Source organism: Athene noctua, chromosome 4 (genome assembly GCF_965140245.1).
Source record: "Athene noctua chromosome 4, bAthNoc1.hap1.1, whole genome shotgun sequence".
NCBI classification, from domain to species: domain Eukaryota; kingdom Metazoa; phylum Chordata; class Aves; order Strigiformes; family Strigidae; genus Athene; species Athene noctua.
The window spans coordinates 71,925,896-71,953,409 of record NC_134040.1 but is presented as its reverse complement, the minus strand read 5'-3'; the positions used below and the strand labels follow the sequence as shown (position 1 = coordinate 71,953,409).

Genomic DNA, 27,514 nt, shown 5'->3' with positions numbered 1-27,514 from the left:
TTTGTCCACAGCATACAAGCGTAACTGTCAGCTTTTCCTTCTAATGGATGAAGTTTCTCAGCTATCAAGGTTTTAAAACTTGAACCACTCTTGAGCATCCAGTTCTGAGGCACATTCATTCTTCCCACCGATCTTTGCATATCCTTTGCTCTGTGCTGTCACCCTGTCTTGGTGAAACCTGCTTACAGAGATGTGTCACAAATTAAAACATAGTTGAAAGTAGAATTTGCTTGAGGATGCCACTATTTCCCCAACTGATGTCTTTGTTCTAAGCAGACTGATTTTTCTCCCTACATTAACAGTATGACTGTTTCTTTCACTCCCTCTTTTGATCACATTTGCTCCTTAGCAAGTGTTTTATTTTGCCACTCTTGATAGCCAGAATTGCATTGCAGCAGATGTGGGGGGCTTGTTAAAATACATGCTTTACAATGTTCCTGAAAAAATAACCTTTAGTTATTATAACTTATAGTAAATATGACTGCTACAAGAACTGTAACTCACATAAAACTAATTCAGTACTAATTCATTTTCTACCCAGAGAATATTAAACACCAACATCCTGTTAATCAACTGTTAAAAGAATTACTTTAATGACTTATAAAACAGTCTCTGTGCTGGGAACAGTATCTCTGCTGTCATATATGATCATAAAAGTCAGTTGCATTAAGGTATATCATCAAATGTAGGCTTGTTCCCTGCAGTACTTTGCTGGGAGTCTAATCATCACTGGGAAACTTTAGGCTACTGAGTCTGATTGTAACACTGAGGGATGGGTAACCAGCCAAACACTCTAAGTTCCTCCCTATGTTGAAATCACTTCCAGCAGCAGCCTATTTTCCTCGTTAATCTGTCATCTAAATCTAAATTAGGCAGAGCCCTGGATTGGCTGCGTATTGTGAGGCTCAGACCTGCTAGTATTAGGAGATCGTGTCGCATCACAATCCAGTGAGGAATGAATACAGCTCACACTTATATCAGCTATGTTAAAAGCATTACAGTTTCAGCAAATAATTTCAGTTTCAACTGTGCTGTTTTTTTTTCTCTAATAACTTCTGATACATTTCTAAAAACCACATTAGATAAGCATAGAGGAGAGAATTTGCAAAGACAAGCAAGAAAAAATGACATGACTAAGAATGATCTTCACACTGCAGCATGATATTTTTAGATTTTGTACTCTGGAAGTCTAAACATTTTAGAAATCGGTGTGTAGTCAGTCAGGCATGCATAAAAGTTACAAACTAAAATGAACCAGCTGGACATAGAAATTAGACACAGGGATACAAACAATGGAATGAAGACATAACTCTACAGGCAATTATAGCCTTCTTATTAAATTCCTCAGCTCAGAGCAAATTCTTAGTTACTGACTATAGTAAATGCATTACTGCTGCTAAAAGATTTCCCAAATCTGAGGGGTGAGAAAGTATTTTAATCCAAAATAGTTCATATTTGCTGTGGGTCAAAAATAGAGGAGAATTTTAAAGCAAGCTGCATTGAGAATGACCTAGCAGTAGCATTAAGGTTGATCAAAATTAGAATGCATCTTGAGATGAGATGTGAACACAGATTAGACACAATTGCTGCACAGGCACAGTTAATGTAATTGTAATTAACAAAAAGGAAGTAGGACAAAAAACTGAAAAGTGTCCAGTATAAAAAATAGGTTGCATTTGAGAACATAGAATAAATACATATTTAAAAAACTGTTCTATAAACTTCTGAGGCTGCGGGCCTAAACATCAAACAAGTTCAAACCAGTCTTACCACTTCTAAGAAAACATGATCGGGTTTCAGTAAAAGTTCTTGTTATGTCTTACCTTAAGATTCACACTTTTTTACATGTGTTAAACATTGTCTTACTGTCGTAAGAAACGAAGCTTAAATATGCTCTGATTATAGTTTCAGTCTAGCAGCTGACAGGTTTTTTCACCAAAGAATGGTTCTGATACTGAAAGAATACTTAAAAAAAAAAAAAAAAAAAAAAAAAGTTAAATAAGATCTTCTCTAAAGTTTTTTTGTGTGGTACATGTAGCACCATTGAAAATAAAGGAATGTAGAGCTGGGATCATGAGTTACCTTTTCATCAGTGGACCACATGAAATACTTCACACAAATGATAGACTCGATATGCACTTCTCTGAAAGACAGAAATAAACTCTCCAAATCTAAACAGAACTTTTCTCCCTACAAATTATTCAGGCTGGACCTATGCAAGTTAGTTTATTCAGAATTTAAAGAGCAGATAGGCTGCACACAATTTTTCTTTTGTTACAACAGCCTTTTTTCCTGTGTCAAAAAAAAAATCTTTGACAAATCTAAATCTAATGCAACTTCCATAATATAGACATTTTTTGGCAGTTACACGCAGAGTTCAGAGGAAGGAGAAAGCACTGGTAATGCTTACAGAAAAAATATAGGTATTTAATATGCACTTATCATCCTCAGGCAAAAGGGTAAAGTAATAAAACGGCTTCTGCTAAAGTCTTCTGGCTGCCTGAAAAATGCCTAATGCTCAAGAAAGAGAAGCTGGTTCCTGAAATGGCCCTCAAAAGCCTTCCCAAATGGGTTACCATCCATTTTCAGATCTATTAGCAGAAAGTTGGCAAGTGAACTTTATTTTCCTGGCCAAAGTTCTGGCTGACTCATGCCTATTCTGTTTGAGTCTCAAAACTTTGGAGTAGACATACACATTTGCCTGTGGCAAATTTCTCCATGGTTGGAGCACTTTTGTGTCTGGACAATAACATATATGAACCCCTCTACCTCATCTGCCTAACACAAAATCTGTGATCATACAACATGCCTTTATTAGGCTTTAGGTTTGGTAAAATTCCCTGAGGAAGGGAAAGGAACAGGGAAGAGTGGTATGCTCAGGAAAGCTTCCCCTGTCTCAAGGCACCATGTCCCACCAGGTTCTTGGTCACCATATCAGCTCACATACTCTATAGTCAATTTGTCTTCCTGCTTCACCACCCCTTCTACCCCTACCAATATGTAAATTCACATTAAAACATAGTCCTTACAGATGTTGAGCAGATCAGAGTCTACTCTTCTGAGCAAACGTAACTCCATGAAGGTATATGCAAATGAAACATACCATATATCAACACAACACAGTGTGATGCCAGACACAGTAGACTGAGAGCTTTGGGTTAGGGAAGAATATGCAAAGCCATGGGACTTTGTGAAATATCCCCTGCATGGACTACATGGACCAGAAAAGCTAGATATAGCATAAACATTATTTATACTGTGAGCAGGGGTGAGAGCAAATGCTTTAACCTTTAATCCATGCCCAGATTTCCCTTGGCTAATGACCTGCTTAGTTCACCCCAGAAAGCACAATAGTATGAATTAATTGTGGACAATCAGGAGCCATAGCATCCACCAAGAGATACAACAGCATAAACCTCCCAGTAGTGAGATTTTTGCTTGACGTTCATCTCCTTAGAACTGGTATCGATTTCCAAGCCAAGCCAGACAGATATTAGGAAAATGAGTGAAAGAGTTTCTATCTCATGAGTAACTATGCTCCCACTTTCTTGTAACAGGTGGAAAGAGAACAGGCATATAAAACATTAGCCGCCTTAGGTTAGAAAGAACATGAAATAGTTCAGCAATTGTTTTGAAATGTAGGCTGGAAAGGATTAGGGCTTTGAAAAAGACTGTTAATTCTAAAATATCTGAATACTTTAATGTGAATCTGAGTGCTTTCAAGCCTGCACATCTGCATCATAAACTTCTGAAAATGGTTCATAACAGTAATAATACCAGAGAGATTTACCGTTACTGCAGTTACTCCTTGCTTTAGAAGAATGTTCTCTACTCTCAGTCTTGCCTCAGGCCATTAAATAATAAACCAATAATTACCAGAAAATTCCTTGGGAACTGTTGCTTCATTATTAAAGCAGGATATGGTTAAAAAAAAAGTGGAATTTTCAGAAATTACTTCACATAAAAAATAAACAAAAGCTGATTTCTTTCCAATGCAAATTTTGTGCTTGCAACTCAATTCGTGTGCTACAAAGGAAAAATAATCTGAAACGTAATGGGCAATATTAAAGTGAGGTTTGCAGCTTGAGGAAAAAAAATGTGAGTTGGAGCCAGCTTTCTAAATAAACCAGAGATTACAGTGTGGATGAAGCATACAATGGGCAGCCTGCAAATGGAGGTCCACAGCTGCTAGGTTTTAGCTAAGTACCACCTTACAGAGTCTCTTTCCCACTTGTCCTTTCAGCTGCTCTTTCACATGCTTTGCCACAAATTCTGTCACCATGAATTTCACAAAGAGATGGTATATGGGATTCAGTTATCCCCAAATAAGCAAGCAGGGTCATCTGAGGTGCTGTGGTGTGCTCTGCTGGGCACCTGGAAATGTGCAGGTGTCCACTACTCATCTGCCTGCCTTCCCTTGCAGATCTTTTGGTTGTCCTGAGCATTCTAAATGGCACCAAATATCTCTTTTCAGGCCTCTGAACCCTGCCCAGGGCATCTGATCCTCAGTTCCTCAGTGAGGCAGGTGGCCCCAAAAGCAAATCAGACAGCCAGGTAGCTGACTAGCAAGCTGAACTGTACTGACACCAGGTGATGAAAAACAAGGTGCTTTGAGATCACTGTTCCCAATATTACGGGCAGTGTCGGGAGCACTCCTGAAATGGCTGTTTGACCATTCCAAGCACAGCACAAATATATGCATGTTTCTAGATTTCTTTTAACCATTCCTAATCAAATATTCTTAATCATAGAAAGCATACAAAGACCTGCTAGATCAGTCAAAATGCAATCTAAGAGCTGAGTGTTTGAGTACTTTGATATAGAGAAGGCTGTTGTAGATAATAGTCTCAAGTGCAACTTTGCAAATTAGGTAAGCTCTTGAAGTTTAAGATAAAAATTATGCACTGACTGAGTAAATGGAAGCCAGCTAAAGTTAAATAAAGTTGGCTGGCCAAAAGTAACACAGGAACATTTTCTTTTAAAGGCTGAAAATGAAAAAAAAGCAAAGATGAAAGATAAGGTTTCCCACAGTGTTGCATGATGGCCCAGCTCTCTGCTTTCCTGAATTCTGCATGAGTCTTACTGTTTACTTGGTGCAAACAGTGTGCTCAGAGCTATTAAGTTTTCAGGGATCACAGATTTGTTTCAAACTAAATGGAATGTGAAGCAAAATACTAATAATTTCTAATTGTATTACTGCATTAGGATTGTTCACTAACAAAATAAACAGTTCTTTGACTTCCTTCTCGTTAAATTCACAGTTTAAAATGCATAGCATAAAGTGGTGCCAGTATAATAATCTGGAAGTCATTGAGGATAATGGCTTCAAATGATCCACAGTAGAATTACAAGGGCTAAATCCCTACTGATGACATATTCTACCACATATTCTCCATGTCCATCTGTATTTATAAACCTACTGTAAGGAAGGAAAAGTGAAGTTACTAGAATCTTTTCAGTATACATACAAAAATACCATTGGTGTCCTGCTCATACGTAACCTGGTGGAAGTTCTTCTGAAAATATTGTAGCTAAGGAATATTGCCCCTGCCGAGAAATAGCTTATTAGACAAATTACCATATTCGTCTGAGCTGTTTGCCCAAGAATACTCACCCATGTAAGAAATTGTTCTAACCTGGTCTCTGGTTTATGAATGAGCTCTCTCTATATAGCATTGCATTACACAATTAAAGCTATTACTGTAAAATGCAGGAAATTGCATTCATGGTTAATTGCATAATTCATGAACTCAGGCAAAGTGTGAGCTTGGTAAATATGTAAAACTTTTCAATCAACTCAAGTAGAATGAAAGAGGAAAACACATTATTGCTGAAGCTTTATATAGAAAATAAATGTTGAGTGGAGGAATGCATTTTGTTTTACATTTTCATTTAATATTACAGAGGAAAATGTCATGAGCACTATAAAAATAAACTGGAATTACCTTGATATTTTGGGGGTTTTTCTTATGGTGGAGATAGAAAGATTCAAAGATTTCAACTAGTTATTCAATCTAGTGTTGATTACCTTGACTTACAAAGCACCTAACTGAAAAAGTTGATAGCACTATACACTTATTTACATTTTTATTACTTTTGATAGGAGCAAAGGGTGAAATGGGAAGAGATAACTATCTCTGAGGTACAAATATCTTTGAAAGTTTAGAACTGATTATTAAATGGAATATACAAGTCTGAGCCTCTAAATTGATTTTTGTAACAATCCCTGTTTCTTTTCAATTTAAAGCCAGATTACATATAAACACAGGGAAAAAAAAAATCTTTATTCAAGAGATCTTTAATACATTGCTAAAATTAACTTTTATCTTTTGAATGAAAATTTATTTTAGCAGTCTGTTAGTGATCTTTCCAATCTTGCTCATTCCAGCACTACAGTATAAGCTTATGGCTATTAGTACAGGGCTTACTGGTACTCTGACCATGTTTAAAATTTTTATTATATATGGTATTCTCTTTTTTAACTTTCTAGAGGGGAACTTAATAACCCTACCATTCTTTAGAGCAGGGTTTTGAATCAAAGTAAAATGAAAATTTTCATAGTAAGAAAATTATCTATCTTTATTCACATTTTGTTCACATTTTTGCTCGCCTTTCCCTTTCACATCTGGATTTATCAGGAATGCATTAGTAGGCAGTCAAAATAGAGCATGACCATGACTATTGTGAGAAACTGACCTCATGCTAGTGCCAGAGCTCAGCAATATACTATAGATATAAATATCTGGAAATAACAGATCATCCGCAGCACATTTGGGGGAAAGATTTGGGGAGAGAGCTAGCGCTCATCCATCCTACTATAATGACCTCCAGTTCCTGTTCTGGGCTTATAGACCTTGGCTGTTTTGATATATCTTTATCTAGTCGTATAAAATATGGATAGACATCAAGACCGTAAGAGTAGTGTGCTAACTTATTTGAAACAGAAAGATTCTTGCTTCAGATGAAGTTGGAAACACTCTAGGAATAACCTAAGAAACAAAGAAGCAGCTTCAGGTTCAATACCTGCATCAACACTTTATTTCTATAAAAGTTGCTGGTGCCTATTGCCTCGAAATATCAGGCCACAGACTGAGGTGATTAAATATGGAGTCAACAGCTTACCTTGAAAATGGATTTCATACTCTGCAGAAAATCATGATCGAGGAAAGAAAGGACATGAAAGCTAAATGTTGGGGAGTTGCTAATAGACAGTGACTTTGTCTTAGATGTGTTGAGCAACTTTGTTATCTGGAACATTGTTTTATAAACATTATCACTAATGAGCATATCTGTGTTTTACAGCATATTGTTCTCTGTCAATACATTACACATAAAAGCATCCTACACGGAATCACTGGTAGAGTACAGTTTTTACAGCTAAGAAGAATTTGCCTTCTCTTGCTTCAACAAAGCTAAGGAACTTACACAGAAAACCACTGACAGCTATGAGTTAATATGCCATAGTTAATAGTTACTTGCAGTACTTTTACACAGAATCTGAAATGTTTACAAATTAAGAGTTGAGGACATAGGTTTTACAAAGCCATACATCTATTTGCCCTTCGCTTGAAATTTAAAATGCAATTCAAGCTCCACAGAAGAACAGAGAAGATTGTAGTAATCCACTGCTGAGCCACAAAATAAAAGTGAATTACAAGTCACATTATCTGTGACAGAGCTGCCACATAAGGCACCCGGTAGCGTTTCTTACTGCTAATGGTTCCAAGAACGTGTTCTACAAATAGTGCAATATTCTGTAGCACATGTGAAGACTTCAGTATCAAGAAATTAGTCAAAGACTTTCTTACCTAACAGTTTCCTAGTCTAACAATGACAAATTCTGACTGATAATAGTATAGCACAGCAAACAGCAGAAGTTGTTTTTACCAGCTGTTGTGATCAACTTTCAGATCTTTAATTGCTTTGTAACCCTTAGCAGATCTCTCTCGGGAGATGAAATCTGAGGACTTGATAAATATAGTAGCAGTATATCTAGCACAATAAAATATAAATACAAAATACTGAAAATAATAGAACAAGAAGAACTTTTGCTCTATAAATTGCTATTCCGTAATAATAAAGTCCAGACCTTTCAACAACACTCTGACTCCCTTTATTCATAAACTAATCCATGTTCTTCATGGTCTGTTAAAATATGGAGCTGAAGAGCTTGCCAGGAAATATACAGAATGATATCACTGAAAGAACTACTTTCAACATCAGCTGATGATGTCATGCTAGCGTGCATCAGAGTATTCTCCTGTCCTTACAAATAATCAAGTAATTGTGTTGCTTTTTTAATATCACTGCATAAAAGCAGAGCAAATTTACAGCCAGAGCTTTGAGATCCAGGTTGTCTGAAAGAAATCATCCTAGATGTAGTGGTTTCTTACATTAAAAGCTGCTTCACTGGGGAAAAAGTAGTAATAGAACCAACAACAGAATGGAGATGTGCGTCTCTCACTCAGGGCAATACGTAAGCAGTGCAAAAGGTCATAGTAAGTTACTACCTCTCATTAAGTGAGAAAGATGAATGTGCATGCTGTGAAAGAACAAATTTCACTAAAAATGTATTGATGTTACTCTTCCAGTGCTCCAGAAAACATTGTTTTTTCTGTGTCTAGCAAATGGCAAAAATATAAACTGGTTACTGCTGATCTTACAGTTAGGAATCCTGCTTATTTAAGGGAAATTTTTAGAACTGGCTTTAACCGTTTGTTTCTCAAGAATTCCAAGTTAAAGCCCAAAATTTCCACTTGTAAGAACTATCTTTCTACAAAAAAACTTTACATGATTGTTTCTGGGTTATTTTTTGAAATGGACATAAAAATTAAATAAAATAAAAGCTCCAATAAAATATAGCAAGATTTTAATGTCTGCCAGAAGTCATTTTTTAAAAGCTAAAATGTAATAAACAGAATTTTTCAACAATGAAATTAGCCACTGTGAAAAAAAAGAGACTAGTAGTTTTCTGTATCATTACAGCATTCATTAACAAAATGATACACATCTAATGAATTTGAAAAACTGGGTAGAAAAGAAAAAAATGTAATATTCCAAGTAAGTATCCATATAAAACGAATTATCTCAAATGCCTACTGACTGGTTCAACATGTTACAGAAACTGGATTTTTCTTTCCTTCCATTCAGTCTTACCCAAGGTTCTGTCACACAATATCCTTGTTTAGACAAGAGAAAAAAAGCATTTTACTCTGCCTAGGAAAAAAAATAATCTCACAAGGGAAGCTGGGAAGGACTGTTTTCTCCTTCTTGAAATTTGCTTACCTGGACTTCCAGTGCTAAGGTTTGAAGTGATATTTCTAGTTGATCTTTGACCACTCAGCTGTTTGTTATGTTCTCCTTCTAATAACATTGCAACAGCTGCTCTTTGTATGAAGTTGTATTCAGTTTGGGTTACAAGTTTGCTGTTTTCCTATTTTTGCATTTAAGGTGATAAATTAATTTGGTAAGAGATGAATCCCCTTGTGTTCTAGCCGGTCCTTAGAGAGTAGAGGAGCTAGGGGTGACTGGACTTATCTCTTAATAGGTATGCCAGTCATGGCCATAACTATAGGTCTCACCCAGATGCACAAACAGCCCATATGCTGTAGGTCCAGTTGCATTCAAAAGAAGCTGTCAGATTCACAGTTTGCCGTAACTATATGTCTGGCCTGGATGAACAAACAGCCCATATGCTGTAGGTTCAAGAGAAGCAGTCAGATTCATGAAAAGTATGGTTTATTTTATGCAACATCTACAGATTCTTTGAGATTGCCTACGACAAATGCACAAAATGCAGGTTGGCTACATAGCACAATACAAAAGAAAAATGGTTGCAGTCACACACACTTAGTTTCTGTGTAATCACTCGGCATAGCTGAGGGCTCAAATCTTACCAAAAGGCATCTCTTCTTGGGGGGGGGGGGTGTCAAGGAGCACAAACCCTGTATCTGTCTCTCTGATTTGGTGTCAGATTATCGTCCCGCCAAGTTAGGTATAAACCTGGAGTAGCATTTATCTTTGTATGTATGTGTGAGTGGGTGGGACCATAGTCAAGCAATTATCTTCTGAGTAATGACACTGTACATTCTGTGGTGCAAGGGTAACACTTGCTTTTTTGGGGAAAAAAAGGAAGAATGAGAAACAAGTCCAGCAGGCTACTGCAAAAATTATCCCTTGAGAGAAAGGGGTAGAGCAGGACATAAATCTGTCCTTGAGATAAGTGAAAGAATGGGACCGCATGGCCTACACCTCACTTAACATTCCTCCTTGGCGCCACGACAAATACAAATCACTGAACCTCCATCCCATCCTGTGCTTGTTCTACTCTGTCAAGGAAATATGTCCCCCTGTGTCAAAGAAATGTGTGTCTTACAGATTTATCACTGGTTTTCTTTTCTCCTGCTTCCAACACTTAACACCTATGTATCCTTATTATTTACTGAAATGACCACATGTTCGGTGCCACTTAAGACGTAAATGAAAACTACCCTAATGTAAAGATTTTCCAGGATAAAATTGTTAATGCAACCCCAATGCACAATTATTCTGTAAATAACGCAACAGTCAGGCAGAGGCCTCCTTCAATGAGCCTAAGGTATCCTACAGAAAATGTAGGCAATCTATTCAGAAGCTGAGAGTTGAATTAGCCTTTTTGCATAAATGTATTCTTCCACAGAGAAAGGATTAACAGCCTTGGGCCTCGCTGGTTTGTAACAACATAGAATAGAATAAGGCATGATAAGATATTGGAAATATCGATTAAGGCAAATGGAAAAGATGAGATGTTGGGAGGTGAGAGAGGAAACAGTAGTAGCTAAGATGAAGGCAAGAAAAACTGACAGAGATGTAGCCAGTACAGTGAAGAACAACTTTTTTTTAAATTTTATGTAGAGGAAAAGGATTTACAGGACTCCAAATGAAGGAGGACAGATTGAGATCAATAGCTTGGAGGTGACTTCAGATTAAAGTATGCAGAATATTTGTTGAAGTAAATATGTAGTCTCAAATCCAGTCTATGGGTTTATATTGGGTTTAATGTTCCATTGTGTTATCAATCTTAATAATTCTTTAAAAACTTTTTTTTTTTTTAAATTTTAGCATTCTCTCTAATTCATATTGAATGGTATAAAACCTACTAAAATCTGTATTCCAAAGTTTAAGGGAGTTGCACTGCATATACCTTTAGTCCACCTTGTATAAAATGGAAATGTAAATAATCTGAATACAATCTACAGACAGATGAATATCTGAAGCTAATGTACTTGAAAGAGATCAAGAGTTTGGAAAATAGGACTGTGTAACTTACCAAGACATCAAATGGTAACCTTTCAAATGAAATGCAAATAAATTATTATTTCAAATGCATTTTATACAAATGAAGGAAAGACTAAAGTTCACAGTGTTAAGTGGTCAAATCCTGTAAAGTTATGAAGCCAAAGTTCATCATATAAATGACAAGTCCTGCAGTTTTTCTTTAACAAGACATAGTGATTTTACATCTGGATGTTCCTTCAGGAATAGAAAACTCATCCCGTTACTAAGTCTCATATTTTATGTCTAATGAATCTACAATTAATTCCTCCAAAAGTTAACTTTCAGTGGAACTCTGTACTATGCTCTACTTCACCTCTATATATTGAATGACTAGCCCACAAATTTTAAAACTGTACATATTTTGTTGTAGTAAAAATTTATTATTCTCTATGGAAATTCTTAGCCATTTAGTAAACTGGAAATTAAATTATAACTAGCTTTTTTGTACATGACCCATTACAACTCAGGATTCATCAGAACTTAAAGTTTTTGTTATTAAAAGATAGTAGAAACAAACAATGTGGACAATACCCACATGCAGAAATAAACCTAAACAATGTTCAATGTTTTTAAATGAAGTTATATGCAATACCATGAATAAGATATAACTGAGACACCCTGCTTACATACACATTAAATGTAGTTGAACTATCTCAAAAATTCTGGCCCACAGCATTATCTTGTAGGGTTGTTTTGAGACCTATGATGACATTTGGGTCAGTGATTCTTTATATTTCGGTGGCATTTGTATGTATGTATCAACAGACAGAATTCGTTTATGAATGAAAAGAAAAATCTTATATTGACAAGTGATGCAGTTTTATTACAAACCCTCTTTGTAGTGCCCTTGTATAGGTGATTTGGGAAATATTTTTTTCCTTTTTCACCATTTAGAGTTCCACACTGCATTAAGAACATATCAAGACCACCTCAAACTCAAAGCCACAGGCCAACATAGAGCTGGCTGTTAAAGTACTTTTGAAACCCTGAAACAAGCTCTTGGGAAAAATATGTGAGCGATTGTCAAGAGCAAAGATCTTGACACAGGATCACAAATACAAAATTCCTTCCTCCCAGAGCAAACATCTATATTAGAAGTTGCTATTCTAAGTTATAAGTATGGGAACTATGAAAATCAGAATTCAGGCTAAATTAGTTATTGCCACTATTTCTGTGGAAATAAGAGAATACGCAAGTGTTTATTTCCAGCTGATGATTAATTTCAGGCAAAACTATAACATGGAATGATCATGATGTTTTTCTTTGCAAGGTGAATATTATGACCCTTGTCATCTTTTCATTGTATTCTACCACTGAAAATTCTCTGTTTCCCAAACCATATTGTATATTCTAAATCATTAAAGAAATTGGTTTACTAGTGGACATCAGTATGCTTAGACCTGTGCCAATGACATTGCTGTTTCCATAGTAACTAATGTACTTCAGATGGAAAACAGCAAAGGAAAACTGGAAATGAAGAAACTTTAAAAGTTAGAGTAAATCAACTTTCTACTCTTACGATATATTTCTGCAAAATGTTCCTTGTGTCCCTGGTTCACCATAAAGCTGCTTCCCTTACCTGTTTAATTGCCTTGTGATAAAACTTATTCTGGAGTGAAAAGCTACTGCAATATGGTCCTGTCTGTTTTCTAAAACAGTGGCGTGATCAAAGTTTTCTAGTCAGTATCTTCATGGCTCCATATCCATATATATCTATATATTGAGATAAGAAGGAATTTACTGCTCTTTTGCAAATAGATTTCATGATAGACAGTGAAACTAATTTGCCTGGGTATTGTGGTCCTCCAGGAGTGAAAAGGGGAAAAGGAAGGAGGAAGAGAAATGAGCATTGTAACACACCTATTTATTTTAGTGCTGAAAACTGCAAAGAGAATCTGCAATAGGGATCACACAGAGTAGCATGCTGATGGTGTATGTTTAGAAACACACTGCACTGCCAATAGCTTGCCAGTCCTGAGCAGAAATCAATTTGGGGCAATTCAGGGAAGAAGGAAAAAATGTCAGTCTGAGCATCTGGGCAAACATAGCACCAAGCTTCTGGATTCCTGTCTGGGGCTCCAAAACCCAAGGCTCCTAAATCTCTTATTTTATTTAGTCCTACATTCCCAACAGTATCTAAAGCTAAATGGTTCCAGGCATATGTAGTGCACAGCTGCTAGAAGGCAGGTAGGAATCTACTGACAGAAACTTAAACACTGAAACAGGATCTGAATATTAAACTCAGAAAGCAGCTTCATGGAGATTATAAAACTGTCAGAAATAACTGAAGGGTGGAAGCAAACCTGCAGAGATCCAGTTAAAAGCCAAGTCCCCTTTCTAAATTTACCTTCAATGCTGGTCTTAATTACAGTTCATCTTGATGAGTTGAGCTGAAATTAATGTCTTTCTAACATCTGAACTACATCCCTGTTAGAAGCTTTACCATGACAGTTTCGAAACAACACAGTAGTGACATGACAAAAACAGGAATGACCAGCATTTATGGACTCTCACATTATACTCAGTGACTTTAGAGCCTTGTGATGAGGGCAAGATAATTTAAAGGTGATTAAGATAATGTAATGAGGAATGAAAAAGAAAAAAAATCCCAGAGAAAAACTGACAAAAGGAAAAAATGTAAATGCTTAATTCACAGTTGAGAAAAACTTTTAGAATCTTATATTTGGAACAGACTCATCCATGCCTAATTTTTAATCCAGAGAACTTTGATTAAATTTCATACATGTTAAATGAGGTCTAGAAGGCGAGATAGCAAATACAGATGTTATGGAGGAGATGTAGTAAATATACTCCCTTTTAACTAATTTCCGTAAGTCATTTCAACTTTCCTTAGCTAAAGTAAACACTGTAAATGTTTTCAGCACAACTATCAGAGTAACAACAATTGGTTTTATTCTACATCCGAGAACCTTGGACAACAGAGCACAGCAGATTTAATTATTTTTTTTTTATTGCTGTTTAGTGATATCCATTCAAAAGGAAAAGGAAACTTTGTTTACTGAATAGAAAGTGAATGTAAATTACAGTGCAGATTTAAGGGAAAATAAAAAAATTAGAAATGGCTAGAACTGATACACAATGTTATTTATTCTCCTGAATCTTCCTTCTAGGCTTCCAATGACACAAATAATGTTACCACAGTGACATTCTGTTTACTGTCAATTTGTGGTTTCTCTTATCTACAAGATTAAGTTAGCTGAAAACTGTAATTCCATACATCACACAAAAAGTACAACAGTACTTGCATACATATAATAAATATTAATGTTTAAGGACATATATCCTTAATCTGCTTGTCCAGTGTGGTGAATGTATCTCAAAGTGCTTAGGTGGTATTTTGCAGAGATCCTGGTCCGGCTGTATGTCACTGAACTTTCTTATCTAGTAGGCCATTGTCATTAAATATGTTCAGGAAAGAATGATTACAGAAGGATGACTAATTTTAGAAATATCTGCTTTCTTCTATGTGATGAAATACATACACATGGATATCTATATGGTTTCATATGCTGATCAGAGACTGTTAATGTTATACACAGTATATGCAACGACAGTGACCTCCTCCCATATATTCCTTTTTATGGCAACTCTTTCAAGACTGATCAGAAATAGTTTAACAAATAACCTTCCTGCAGTTTTTATGGCTACCTGAAGCCCAGAAAGATTCACATAAGAAGCCTACTTTGCCTGATGACAGCTACAGGCCTTCCCTGAAATAAAATGGTGTTAAATGCAAGCATCAGAGCTTGTCAAAAATGAGCAAAGAATGAGGGTTAGTGCTGTTCATTAAATATCTGTCTGCTATCAAGTGATAATGAGAGCAGATCTACTGAGTTATTTTTATTTTATCTATCTAGAACCAGATGAGGTAATCAAATACTGTGCATTGAAGATAATTTCCTAAAGCAGAAGAAAGAATCTTCAGGAAATGGGTATCAAGTCAAATATAAAGTAGACAATGATACACTTTATTGTCATGTCCAGTGACTTTTACAAAAACGTTCTGGAGAATTCTGACACGTGCATATTTCTCTGGACATAAGATTATGATGGCTTATGTCAATATCACTAAAATCAGGATTTGGCCTCTGTCACATGTATTTTTGAGAAGCCTATTCACTGGTGTATCTAAGCATCAGAGTATCAGAGTACCACTGTTAAGAGACACAACAGTAAATATTAAATAGGGTTGCTATTAAAGTTCAACTGTTTTATTAGTGGGGTCTTTTGTTAATTTTATCTATTTAGAGAACTATCCATCCAAAAAAAGATGGCTTTCTGAAAAATAAATAACTATAGAATTTAACTTGAGAGAGAGCATGTGATTTACAGTTTCTCAAGTCCTTTCTGAGTGTATAATTAAACTGCTCCTTGATATGATGATTTAGTATCTTTAATGTCAATAATGGAAACCTGCTTCATAGAGTAAAATTGGAAATGAAAGACTGGCTGTTCATGACGAAAATATTACTGCTACTTTCTGTGCTTCAGCAGCTTGATAAGTCAGACATACTCTTCAAAAAAAAGTCAGATTACATTAAATATTAGCCTTGTCTTTACTCCATTGTATGTCTTGAATTTCAAGTATTTCCATTTGATCACACAGGTCTTGACAACTACTAAAAAGCTAGAGAGAAATATATTTTGCCAACTTGTGTTCTAAAATAATTTTCAAGAGTTAAAGAGAAACGTCATGCTTCAGTAAAATAAATATTTCACTGAATAATTTAAAAAAAAAAAAAAAAAAAGAACGAAAGAAAATACTCTGTTGAAAAATGCATGTCCAGCTTCACTACAAAGCCAGATACTTTAGAATGAAATACTAAGTACAACTCTAGCCTTATTTTCTGCATAATATAATACAGAATTTAAGTCTAATTTGAAATTAAGATGTACTGATATTTAAGACTAATATATCTGGGTTTAGCTGATTGTGTAATTTACTTCTGAAAAAGTTTTCACCTCTATTATTACTTGAATAATTTGTTTTAGCACTACACAGAACTCGGAACTTGCTGCATTCAGCACAATTACTGTCCACATAGTGTACATTGCTGAGCTATTAATCTGAAAAATGGCATTTAAATATGTTAATTTTTTTCCCCTACTGTATTTTAACTATAAATCTATGATCCACTAGGTTTTAAAGTTTGTCTTTTTTACAGTAAGATGCAATGGTCTGGTGTAAATACTGAAATAAAGGGTAATAATTTATTTTCTACATTAGGAACTGCATTTTCATTTTTCATGTAGTTAACTACTAAAATGTCAGATTTCAATGCCTTCATGATATTTCAGTCAGAATTAAGAAACTGAATGGGTGGTGGTTTTTTAACCTACTCATGTGCAAGATGAGTAATAAAAAAATATGCAAGGCAATATTTCAAATAATAGGAATGTAGGTAGAAACAAATATTGATGTGAATGTAACATTGCAGATTTATATCTGACCACCGAGGAAAGGTTGAATCATACAGCTAGTTAATGGTGGTTACAATGCTATTTGGTAATGGCTTTAGATGACAATTTATGCCAAATATTAGTTAAGCTGTAACATAAATTATCATGATTAATATGTTTAACATTATAGTAAGATGTGATGGACCTTCATTTATTTATTTTATTATGCCAACTTATTTTATGACTGTAAACTGGATTGTCATTACCCCTAAATGTACCTGGACTAATTTTTAGAATGCAGCTTCTAAACATCTGATGTCTGGCTCTATATATTTACTAATACCAGTAGAGACAGCCTTAGGACCCAAAAGTCCATCTGAAAGGTAGAGGAAGCTGAGAACAGAAGATTTTTAAATAGTATCGATATTGAGTGTGTGGAATGTAGCAGTTCAAGTAAATAAGTAATTGTGCATCTTTGATCATCTCAGATTTTCCTCTTAGACAAAATCAGGAAAACCGGAACCTAATTGGAGCACAGCTGCTAAAAGAAGTGCAGAAAAATTCCTTTTCTTTTTCACAGAACAGAAATTTTATTTGAAAACAAATTAAACTTTCAACAACCCTTTCTTCATCAAAACATTTCTTCCTTGTCTGTATTTTATTTACTGGTTGGTTTACTGTTACAGACTGAAAACAAAAGTCTTTGCTCCATAAAGATGAGATGTGGTTAAATGCTCAACAAAAATGGCAAAATAATGTACTCTATAACAGATCTTTGAAACGGTTTTCAGAGTTTCATGTCACAGATACATTAGTTTCATAAAACTCTTGTATGTATTTATATCTGAAAAGAGATACAGACATGAAACGTTAAGACAGACATATTATTTCTGTCTTAATAATAGAAGATTGATACCTAATATCCAGAATAATTATGGTAACAATTTCTCACTAAGAATTTCCCTATGTCTAGACTGAAATAGTCCATCATGGTTACAGATTATTTCCAGAACACTCATGGAGTTGGAACTGCTGTTCTCTGGTGATGTGATTTACCAAGCTTTTCATTGAAATAGAGAGATTAAACCTTCTGAAAATCCTACTTCCTTTATTTCAGCAAACAAATAATTTATATTAATTAATTGGGACTCACAATAATAACTATGTTTTCATTTTGTGAACACAGTTGTGTAATCAACGAATACTTTCACCCCAGCTAATCAATTTAAAAATGCCCTGCCCACAAAACTTTGTTTACTGAATAGTAAATGTGGTCAGGATGTACATTCAGCTGTAAGCCATGGTTACAAGTCCATAACAGAGATGAAAAAGTATCAGGCTTAAAGGAGTTTAAAGGAGCTCACCGGCCAAGGATAAGCAGGAGGAACTGATATTGAAAAGAGAAAATTAGAGCTGGACAGATGATCAAAGTTGCTAAATTATAGGCATTATAAAAATATTAATTGGGAACTCAATTATTTTCTATTGACAAGCTTACGCTTATATTTTGTGACTCTAGATGTCTCCCAAGAAGTCATGGCCGTGTAAAAAAAAAAAAATCCTCTGTCCATTAAAACTCACATAACCATCGTCCTGCATGTCAATAGGAATGTAGTAGAGAAGTCAACTGCACACCTGCTGTCTGTAACTAACATAATGTGACTAGATAGCCAATAAGTAGTTGTTCTGTTTTCTATGAACAAAAAATCTGCTTCAAGTATTAATATTACTCATGCTTAAAACTCACGACTATTTGTCCAGTTTTTCAAACAGATATTTCCATCTACATTTCTAACTCCTGAATACAATTCCATAAGATTGCAGCAAAAATTTTATTTATATCTGTAGAAAAAAAAATGCAGCTTTTCATTTGCAAGGTTCTCTTCATTCACTTAAAAAATAGCAAAGTGTAGCACATTCTAACACTAACTGTTAAAGTTTTACACAGGGAAACAAATATTCTTTTAACATACTCTTCATATCTTAGCTTTAAAAGTATGGATAAGCACATCAATAAAGTTTAAGTGTAGCTAAATGACTACCTGAAGTAAAGATAAAAAAAGAGAACAGAGATAAATACCTTTGTAAAGCTTTTCTTATGATTCTTCATATCCTAGGCATGAAAGCAGTTTTCAAAACTATCTGAAAGTGTCAGAAAAAAATTAAGAATACAGATTGCTTAAAAAGAAAATATAGCTGGGCAAAATGATGATGGCTCACATATTATAATAGAAGAGAACCGCAGAATGCTTTGCTTCATTTCACCTTCCTGGGTTAGAAGACATTTGTTTCTTTCCTCACAGAAAAGTGCCCAATAAATGAAATTCATCTTCAGTGTAAAACTGAGAACTGCCCCCTGCTAATCAGTTTCACAGAAGAGCTGGACTGGAAGATCAGTTACCGATGCAGTGGTCCAGTAAGATTATCAGAGAAAAGCTTGTGCTCTGATGATATGTCATGCTGCTTTAGCCTACATCATTGCCTTCCTGGATGATAGTAAGTACACAAGCAATATTATGCCTGCATTTCAAAAAGTAACATTTCCTTGAAAAGAATTTTTTTAGGTTACTTACTGTAAAGATTTGCTGTAATAATATAAGACAACCCATTAACACAAATATTTGCAATTATATTCTCAGTATCCTTTAATTAGCACCAATGTTGAATTGCCATTTGATAACTATTTCACATTTTCTGTCAAAATGTTGACAACTACATCTGTCTTTTCTTAGGAAGGGAAAGTTTTTTCTGAAACAGGCACTGTAGTTATTTTTCCATATGCAGAACTGGCACAAAGAGGCAGAGGATTTCATCATCCTAAAGTGTAGTTTGGGTGGCCTACTTTCTGCAGCAAGGTCTCTACAGCTAAACAGAAGAGAGTAACTCTACCACCACATCAACCAAGCAGGCAACATTCGCTATGACTGGAAATGAGAAATTAGTCTGAGACCTATAGTGATGAATTTCAGGATAGGGACTCCTCACCTAATTTTCATTATGTTTTTTCCTTATGTTTTTTAACTACTATACATCTTAATGGGAGGGTGTGGAAAGAGGTAGTCCAAGGAAAACATAGGACATGAGTGGTGATTTTCTTTCTTTTGCTCTCTTTCTTTTCTTTGAGCTTTTTGAGAGAGGGGAGGAGAAAATATAATGGAGGATCTTTTGTTTTATTCCTTTCCTGATGCAGACTAAGACACCTTCTACATCCAGATTTCCCAGAAAGCAGTTTCTAGCACAGGGAAGTTCTTAACTGAAGAAATGTTAGCCAGAAGGAAAGAAGATTGGGGCATACCTTGTTCTGCCTATTCAAGGCTGACAGTCCTTTGGAAATATTATCTGTTATCATCAGCTTTAGAGCATGTTACCATCAGCTTCAGAGTAAGCATGAAGTATATGTCTTTTCCCCCTCAGCATCTGCACTACTGAGTTCACTTTACTGCAACAGAAAATCCAGTTTTCAGGACATTTGAAAAACTGTTCCAGAATGTCTGAAGTGTTAAAAATCAAAAAATTGGTGCAGAAAATATCTATATTGGCATGTTAGTTCACTAACAACAGTAACATTAGTTCATTTTGATCACTACCCAGAGGCAAATGCTAATGAACAAAACTGTCAGAGCTACCAGTTTCTGCTTACATACCCTAAAGGACAGTACTCTTTACAAGACACAGAAGACACCTCCATTTGCAAATAATAAAATTGAACAATTCAACTTTGTTGCTTAGATGGAACCTAGCTGTATTTTTATGTAGGTAGGAGAGAATGAGTCCTATGTTTTCCACACAGTAATGATATCAAGGAAAGAAGCTACAATATATTACTGTCTGTTCTTCCTTAGATTAACTAAAGCAACAAAGTCTCTGTGTTGTACATTCTTTCTTTTCTCACCCACTGTAGTCTACTGACATTTATAGTCTCTGCCAGAGTCTTTGTAGAGATATCATGGGTCAGTGATAATCTTTGTCTTGACATCAAAAGGAAATAATACAGACTCTGAGGAAGAGAATGCTCCTATTTAATTTAATGATGATAGGGAATTCTGGTTGTTGGCTGTAAGAGAAACCATAAGAAATGACAGCACCAATAAACAAGGGGTTGATTCTAGGTTCAGACAGATGAAAATGATGACTCAAAAAAACACTAACATAAAAATGGTCTGAATATATACAATGTGTTACAAAGGAACATGAAGGTAGTTTGTGAGAAGGATTTTATGTTTTTTCCTACTATTTGTGCTCTTGCACTGCTCTTGTTCTTTGCTTCGTGGCAAAGTGCTGCTGCAACTGCAAAATTCTTTCCAGAGATGAACAGATAACAGTCCTTCTAGTCATAATACTTCATGCCAGTTAATTATTTCCTTTTTCCACCTCCTAATTTTTAAGGAAATTCTTTTAGAGGGAAAAGCACTCTCAAATTCACCTTATACCTTTCCCTCCCCTTTACACAAACCTACAGAAATACCCTCATATGTGGTACAGCTCCTTTCTGAGGGCTTGCTGGCCAGAGCCAGCTGCCAAACTATGAGGGTGGCAGAAAATCAGCATCAAGAACTGTTGAACAGGGTACAACATTTCATGCCTTGCCCCAGAGCCTAGTTTCATCCATGGTGTGCTACTACATCCAAATTCAATCATTATGCTGGCTCATCACGAAAGTGTTCCTGAATGCAATGAACAACTCTAAACCACCCAAATTTGTCTCTACCACCTAAATTATAAAATCAGATCTGCATTTCAAAGCTCAGGGTTCAAATCATCAGGAAAAAAGAATGTATTACTCCCTATTCCCAAGTTGTTTCAGATCATTTTCCTAGAACAATACCAGATTCTAATTAAATTTGATCTTGTAGCTAGCAAAAAACCATTGAAAGTCTTTTTACATATATTTAAAACTCCAAGTAAATGGCTGTTTTCTAAAAGGAGTATGAGGTGAAGGGAGCAGACAACATGCAACATGCTCTGGAAACTTCCCATCTTCAAATTATCATGTCTCAGCTTATAGGAGATATTTCAGCTGAATTAATGCTCTGTATACTCTTTACAAGTTTTAGCAAAGAATGAGAATGATCTAGGACCTAAATCATTATGGTAAAAAATAGACAAATGATAAATTGAAACACTGCTGATTGTGAAACTGAGATTAGCTATACTGAGATATAATATAAGGTCCAATTTATCACAGAAAAGGCTTTAGGGAGACCAACAGTGGCAGGGCATACTTTATATATTGTAACCATAAGGGATCATCTCAAAATATACTGCTGTGCAAAGAAATGAATTAGATTAACATAAGTCAGTGGATAGATGTAGCAAAATGTAACCACACATAGTTAATATTATACAGCCCAAGACATTACAATCAATTTCACAGGAGTGTATTGACAATAATTCAAAGTTATCTCCTTCTGGCATAGTACAGTTCTCCCCGGACAATAACCAGAAACAGAAGGAAATGAAGTTTAAGCTTATGACGAGAGATCAACATTCCTAAAAGTACAGAGCACTTTCTAGCGGAGCTTTCTGAAACATAAGTTCTGAATTAATAAAGTTTGGGTTTCTAAATAAATTATTAGGATATATGAAATATGTGCCATGTGTGAGTTGCACTGCTCAGTTAATCGCAATATTCAATATAGTGACTGGTTAATCTTGTTTATCACTGACTTCTTTATCATGCTCCCCACTAGATGGAATGTCAGATGTTTTCATACATGTTACTTGTAGGCATGGCAGATAAAACCAATTTTTGTAATGTATAAATGTAAAAGCATGTCATCAATGAAGTCATGAATGACAGCTGTATGCTGAGCTAAAGCTATTCCTGCTCTTCAGTATTCCCTGTCCTCACACTTACTGATGGCTCAGTGTTCAACAGGATGGTAGTTTGGGAATCATGTCCCAAGAAGCCCAGTCATCAACATGTGGAATTGCAACATCTTCATACCGAACACTAGATTCTGGAAGATGCTTCAAGGAGTAGGTGCCCAAAAAATTTTGGCTTAAAGCCACTCTCTTAAATTACAAATTTTCTCTTTCAAAATCGTATTTAAACTAATTTTTAGTGGACAGAGCTGAAACTTCACAGCACCACTGAAAATTAAGCCATACATATATAGTACCCTAGATACAACAATCATTTTTATCAACACCGATTACTGTGAAAAACCTGCTTTAGGGATTACCAAAATGTAGATGAACAAAAGCAGAATGAAACAGAAGAGGAAAGCTGACACAAGACATGGGCCTGTAGAAGACAGAGTAATTATCTCCATTTGCATAAGAAATAATCCTTAACTTTCTAATATCTCCAGATCTAGTGTTCATTAGCACGCAGCACACAGGTAGGTTCTTAACTATTCCTCCATCAATGTTTAGATCTTAGTTTCTACTTTCTGAATATCCCAAAGTCATAGTCATCTAGTAATTTCTGCATAATGGTGCAGGGGCACCTACGGAACGTGTGTCAGCATTCCACCCTGGCAGTTGAATGTGGACAGATGAATTTTGGATTCAGTGCTCTAACATCACCACTATTTTTGACATTCAGGTTGAAGTAACTACCCAGAATGTCATCAGCTTCTGAAGAAACTGCTGCTACTAAACTGCAGAAGACCCTGATTTGAAAAGCCGCTCATGGCTTCTGTTTTCCTGAATGCTATCAGGCAGAACTAAAACCACTTCATTCTGCACCTGAACTTGAGTGGTATAAGCCACTGGTTTCCTCACCCAAATTTATTACTATTCTAAAAGTCAGGGAGAGGAAGGAAATCTGAATCACATGTAACTATGGCCTTTGTTTTGTATTATTTAATGAGGATAATGTTCTACTAAGCCTGCTGACACCTCTTTATCAGGAAAGGACTTTGAAAGAGATATGCAAAGGCTGATTAACAGGTTTTTGCTTAAAATACTTAGGAGTCATAGCATAACGTATACAAGTATGTCACACACAGAAATGTCTGGAGGACTCTTTTTCAGTTGATGTTTAGTAACATTTTTGAAAAAGGACTGAATTCTGCTTAGTTTCACATGTATAATTCCAGAAAGTTCATTGAACACCCTTAGTATAGTTTGACAATATTGCTGTTCAAGGTCCTTTTTTTTTCAACAGTATAGATATTTCTTAATTTAAGTATCTGATTGCAATTCATTTTCAAATAAGAGAATATGGGACATTAATGTTTGCATGGTTTGTCTATATATAAAAATAGTTTAAAACCTTAAATTTATTTGGGATAGGAACATCTCACTCATGCTTTAGTTGATTTACCTTGAAAGTATGCCTGTAAGTGTCTCTGAATAACATTAGATGGGGATAGCGTCTTGGAATTTTATACAAAAGCATTTTTTCCTCATGAAAGAACTGTGCAATTAATAAATATAAAAATATTTCCATTAGCTCAATGTTGTATGTTTTCTTATCTCTGTGCTAAGGATGAGTAATTTCAAGTACAAACAAATAACTCTGAATTTCATGTAGCGAACTGCAAGTAGTGGCAGAATCATAACTGAGGGATTTTTAGCTTCTAGCACTTATTTGACCTCATTGTCTCTGTCAAATGCATTTACCTGTAAAATGGTAATTTGAGGCAGAGGAGGGAGAAATTACTTTTAATGGATTTCCAGGGGTTCTAAATGTCCTATATAGCAAAGTCTTGTTTTACTCATTACAGTACAGCTATATACTGCCATTCCATTCAATAACGCGTTTCTCCTATGCATCGAGTGGAAGTTGTACCTAAACCATACAATCTAAGATGTATATGGGTGGAGAGTTTGGTAAAACATCAGATCTCTGAAGGATTATAACTGGCTTTAAAAACAACAAAGCAGAGACATTTAAAAAGTAGGATTTTAAAAGAAGATGACAGAAAATTAAATATGAGGACTGGGACATTGTTATTGACACCAGCTAAAAAGAATAAAGTAAAGATCCCCGAAGTCTAATCATTCTCAGACTTCTAAGTAAACACTTACATTACAAATAATAAAATAGTGGAATGGCACAAACCAGACAAAGCCTATGCTAAATATTTAATTCTAAGATTGAAATGTTCACTTTTTATTAAAAAAACCCATAATATCCAGTGTATAAATTATTGCAATTTCTCTCTAGCTGTTGTCTACTAGCCTGCATCCCTACATTTGTGTACTTCTGGATTTACTCAGTCAAAAGCAGCCAGGTTTCATTTTGAAATTTAAGTAAATCATTAATACTAACCCAGACTATTTTACTTCAAATAGTTAAGGAAATGTTCATAAACACTCTTCTACATATCAATATGCGGACACAGTCAATTTAACAGATGGGCAAACAAAAGCAGGATCCCATACATTACTTAAAATAAATGGATTTGCACAGCATAAATGGTGTTGTCATATAGGTGGTAGCCTACCAACCTCTAATATCAGAAGACTACCCTATCTTAGTCCTATATATAAGTGAGAATTCTCATTGTTTCACTAGGTTATTTATTTATTTTATAAAATTTTGATAAGAATGTTTAAAAATCCAGAACAAGTGCTAGAAAATGGAATAATGAAATTCAAAGAAAGTAAAAGGCAAAAGCAGAAAAAATAATACCTTGAATTACCTCATCTCTTTCTTAGCTTCAGTAGGTCTTTAAATATATCTAAAACATAACACATTGGAAAACAAAACACAAATCAGAAGGCAGTTTCCCCCAAAGCCAGAATATCGTTGAACAAATTGTTAAAAGAACGTATTTGATGACACAGTAACACTGAATACTTTAACATCCATTAATTACATTAACTTAGTTAAAACAAAGCATCATTAATTGTTAGTGTGCCAGCATTGTACAAGGAGAAAGAAGGAGGCAGAAAGATTCTGTAGAAAATTTTATCTGTGGACCTTACAGAAAGACTGTTATCCCTGTAAGTAGGTATATTTGTCTGGTAAAGTTACCAGAACATAAATATTTGCTGCAGAGACAATTTGCATAAGAAACTTGCGTTGTTTTCACCAGCTGTGAATGACAAAGTATAGTCACATGTTAGTCTAGCTGTAGCCAGGCATGTGGTGATATGTATGCTCTGAACATCTACCACAATAGCATGTTCATTTTCTTAATCATGGGAAGTAACAAAAATGCTGTGATCTTTTCTGAATTATTTTTTGCAGTGTACCAACTTTATTGAAATGTACTTTGGGTAGACCCTCAGGCAGTTAACCCTCACTGAGTTTGTTACCATCCAGATACTGTCTCACTCTCCCTGTAAATTGAGCCAATGTCATCCTTAATCACCATAGCGATTTTACAGTCATGTTGAACAGGCAAAGATGGGACAGTGGTCCAGAAGAACTTTCAGTGACAGTATTTCTTAATCATTTTTTAGTCCAAATTCTATCTGACTTTCCTGAAAAAATCCATAGCCTACACCCTGTCATTAATGCAAACCTAAAGCGTTGTCATAATGATTTCCACTATTTCAGTCAAAGAATGTTTAGGTTAAATTTGAAATAATTATTTCTTTTTGTTCCTTCTGCTATCATGGGAATAGATATATGTTGTAATAATTTTTTCACCCACCTTCTGATGTCTAATGGATCACCAGCACTTCACTGATCTAGGGCATCTTTCTTGGCAATTCCATCTAGATTGCAGAAGCTGCTGACATGCCAGCAATAACCACATCACATTAATAGGAGTTGTAGTTCATCAGGATTGGATCTGAAGAGAAAGAGAGATGGTGCTAATGATCATTTCAGCTATACACATTTGGGCTCTGACTAGTGTTAAATATTGAATGCTTGTTAGCTTTCAGAGTGTGCTGGGTTTGCCCTACAAGCACTTCAAGTGTGTTTTCCTCTGAAAGGCATCAAATCTGTGCAGTTCACCAACTCTCCCTGGTGTAACACCAAAACATGGGTTGTGGGGCTGATCAGGAAACTAGCTTTAAAAACACAACCCTAATCTAAGCACAGCTGCTACGGTAGATACAATTAAGTGTTTCTTCATCATCATTAAAAAGGCAATTAATCTAGTAAAAGAGTAATCTAAGACAGACGTAAAACTGTGCTGCAGCAGTACTGTCCTATCAGATGACTAACATGGGGAGAATGGAAAACCATAGAAAATACCAACTAAAACAACAATATCAATATGTCTAAATTAAACCTTACATAGAAAATATAAAATTTTCTTTGCAGCCTCACATGAATATGTCTTTTCAATGAGAAGTCAAACTGTTACACAGACTAACAGTTTCAACTGAAAAGTTGCCTATATTTCAGTTGGAAAAATTGCTATAAAATATTTTCACTAAACATAGGAATTATTAAAAAAAAAAAAAAGAAAAACAACAGCCTTCTAGAAGGGACTCACGAATCTTATTTCTTAACCCTGTTCCTGGATTTTCTAGTACATCTGTGTAACCTTACATAGCCTCCCTTTTTATTGCAATTAATACATTAGTAAAATACAGATTACATTATCCTTTCCATTGTTTAATATTCTAGGCTAATTTAAAGGTACCCACATCCTTGAAAGAAAACTCTATCAAATCTTATACTCCTTATTCACTCTGGCAGTCCAGTAAGAATTTAGTCTCAGTGAAATTAAATAAAAATTAAGAACGTGGTATTTTTGACTTAAATTATCAAATGTTAGCAGTTTTGTATGCAGGCTGCTCTCAGACTTTCCCTTATGAAACTTGAAAGACAAAGGAACAAAAAGTGTTCAGGATGATTAGGCAGTGATCAGACCATAGCACCAGGCAAGGCAATGTTCCAAGAAGCCTGGAAGTGAAT

General features: G+C 35.3%; 1 long non-coding RNA gene across 3 annotated transcripts in view; it reads right to left on the bottom strand.

Annotated features, from left to right (window-relative positions):
- LOC141959786 (uncharacterized) overlaps positions 1–26,347 on the bottom strand; it is a 175,112-nt gene extending 148,765 nt beyond the window's left edge. For 2 of the 3 annotated variants that reach the window (XR_012633492.1, XR_012633495.1), the window contains exon 1: positions 26,295–26,347. This is a non-coding gene — a long non-coding RNA (uncharacterized LOC141959786). Of the gene's footprint in view, positions 1–18,817; positions 18,880–18,957; positions 19,046–26,294 lie in introns of those variants that run through there. The other variant, XR_012633493.1, reaches the window with a different exon arrangement.
- Between the last annotated feature and the right edge of the window lie 1,167 nt (positions 26,348–27,514).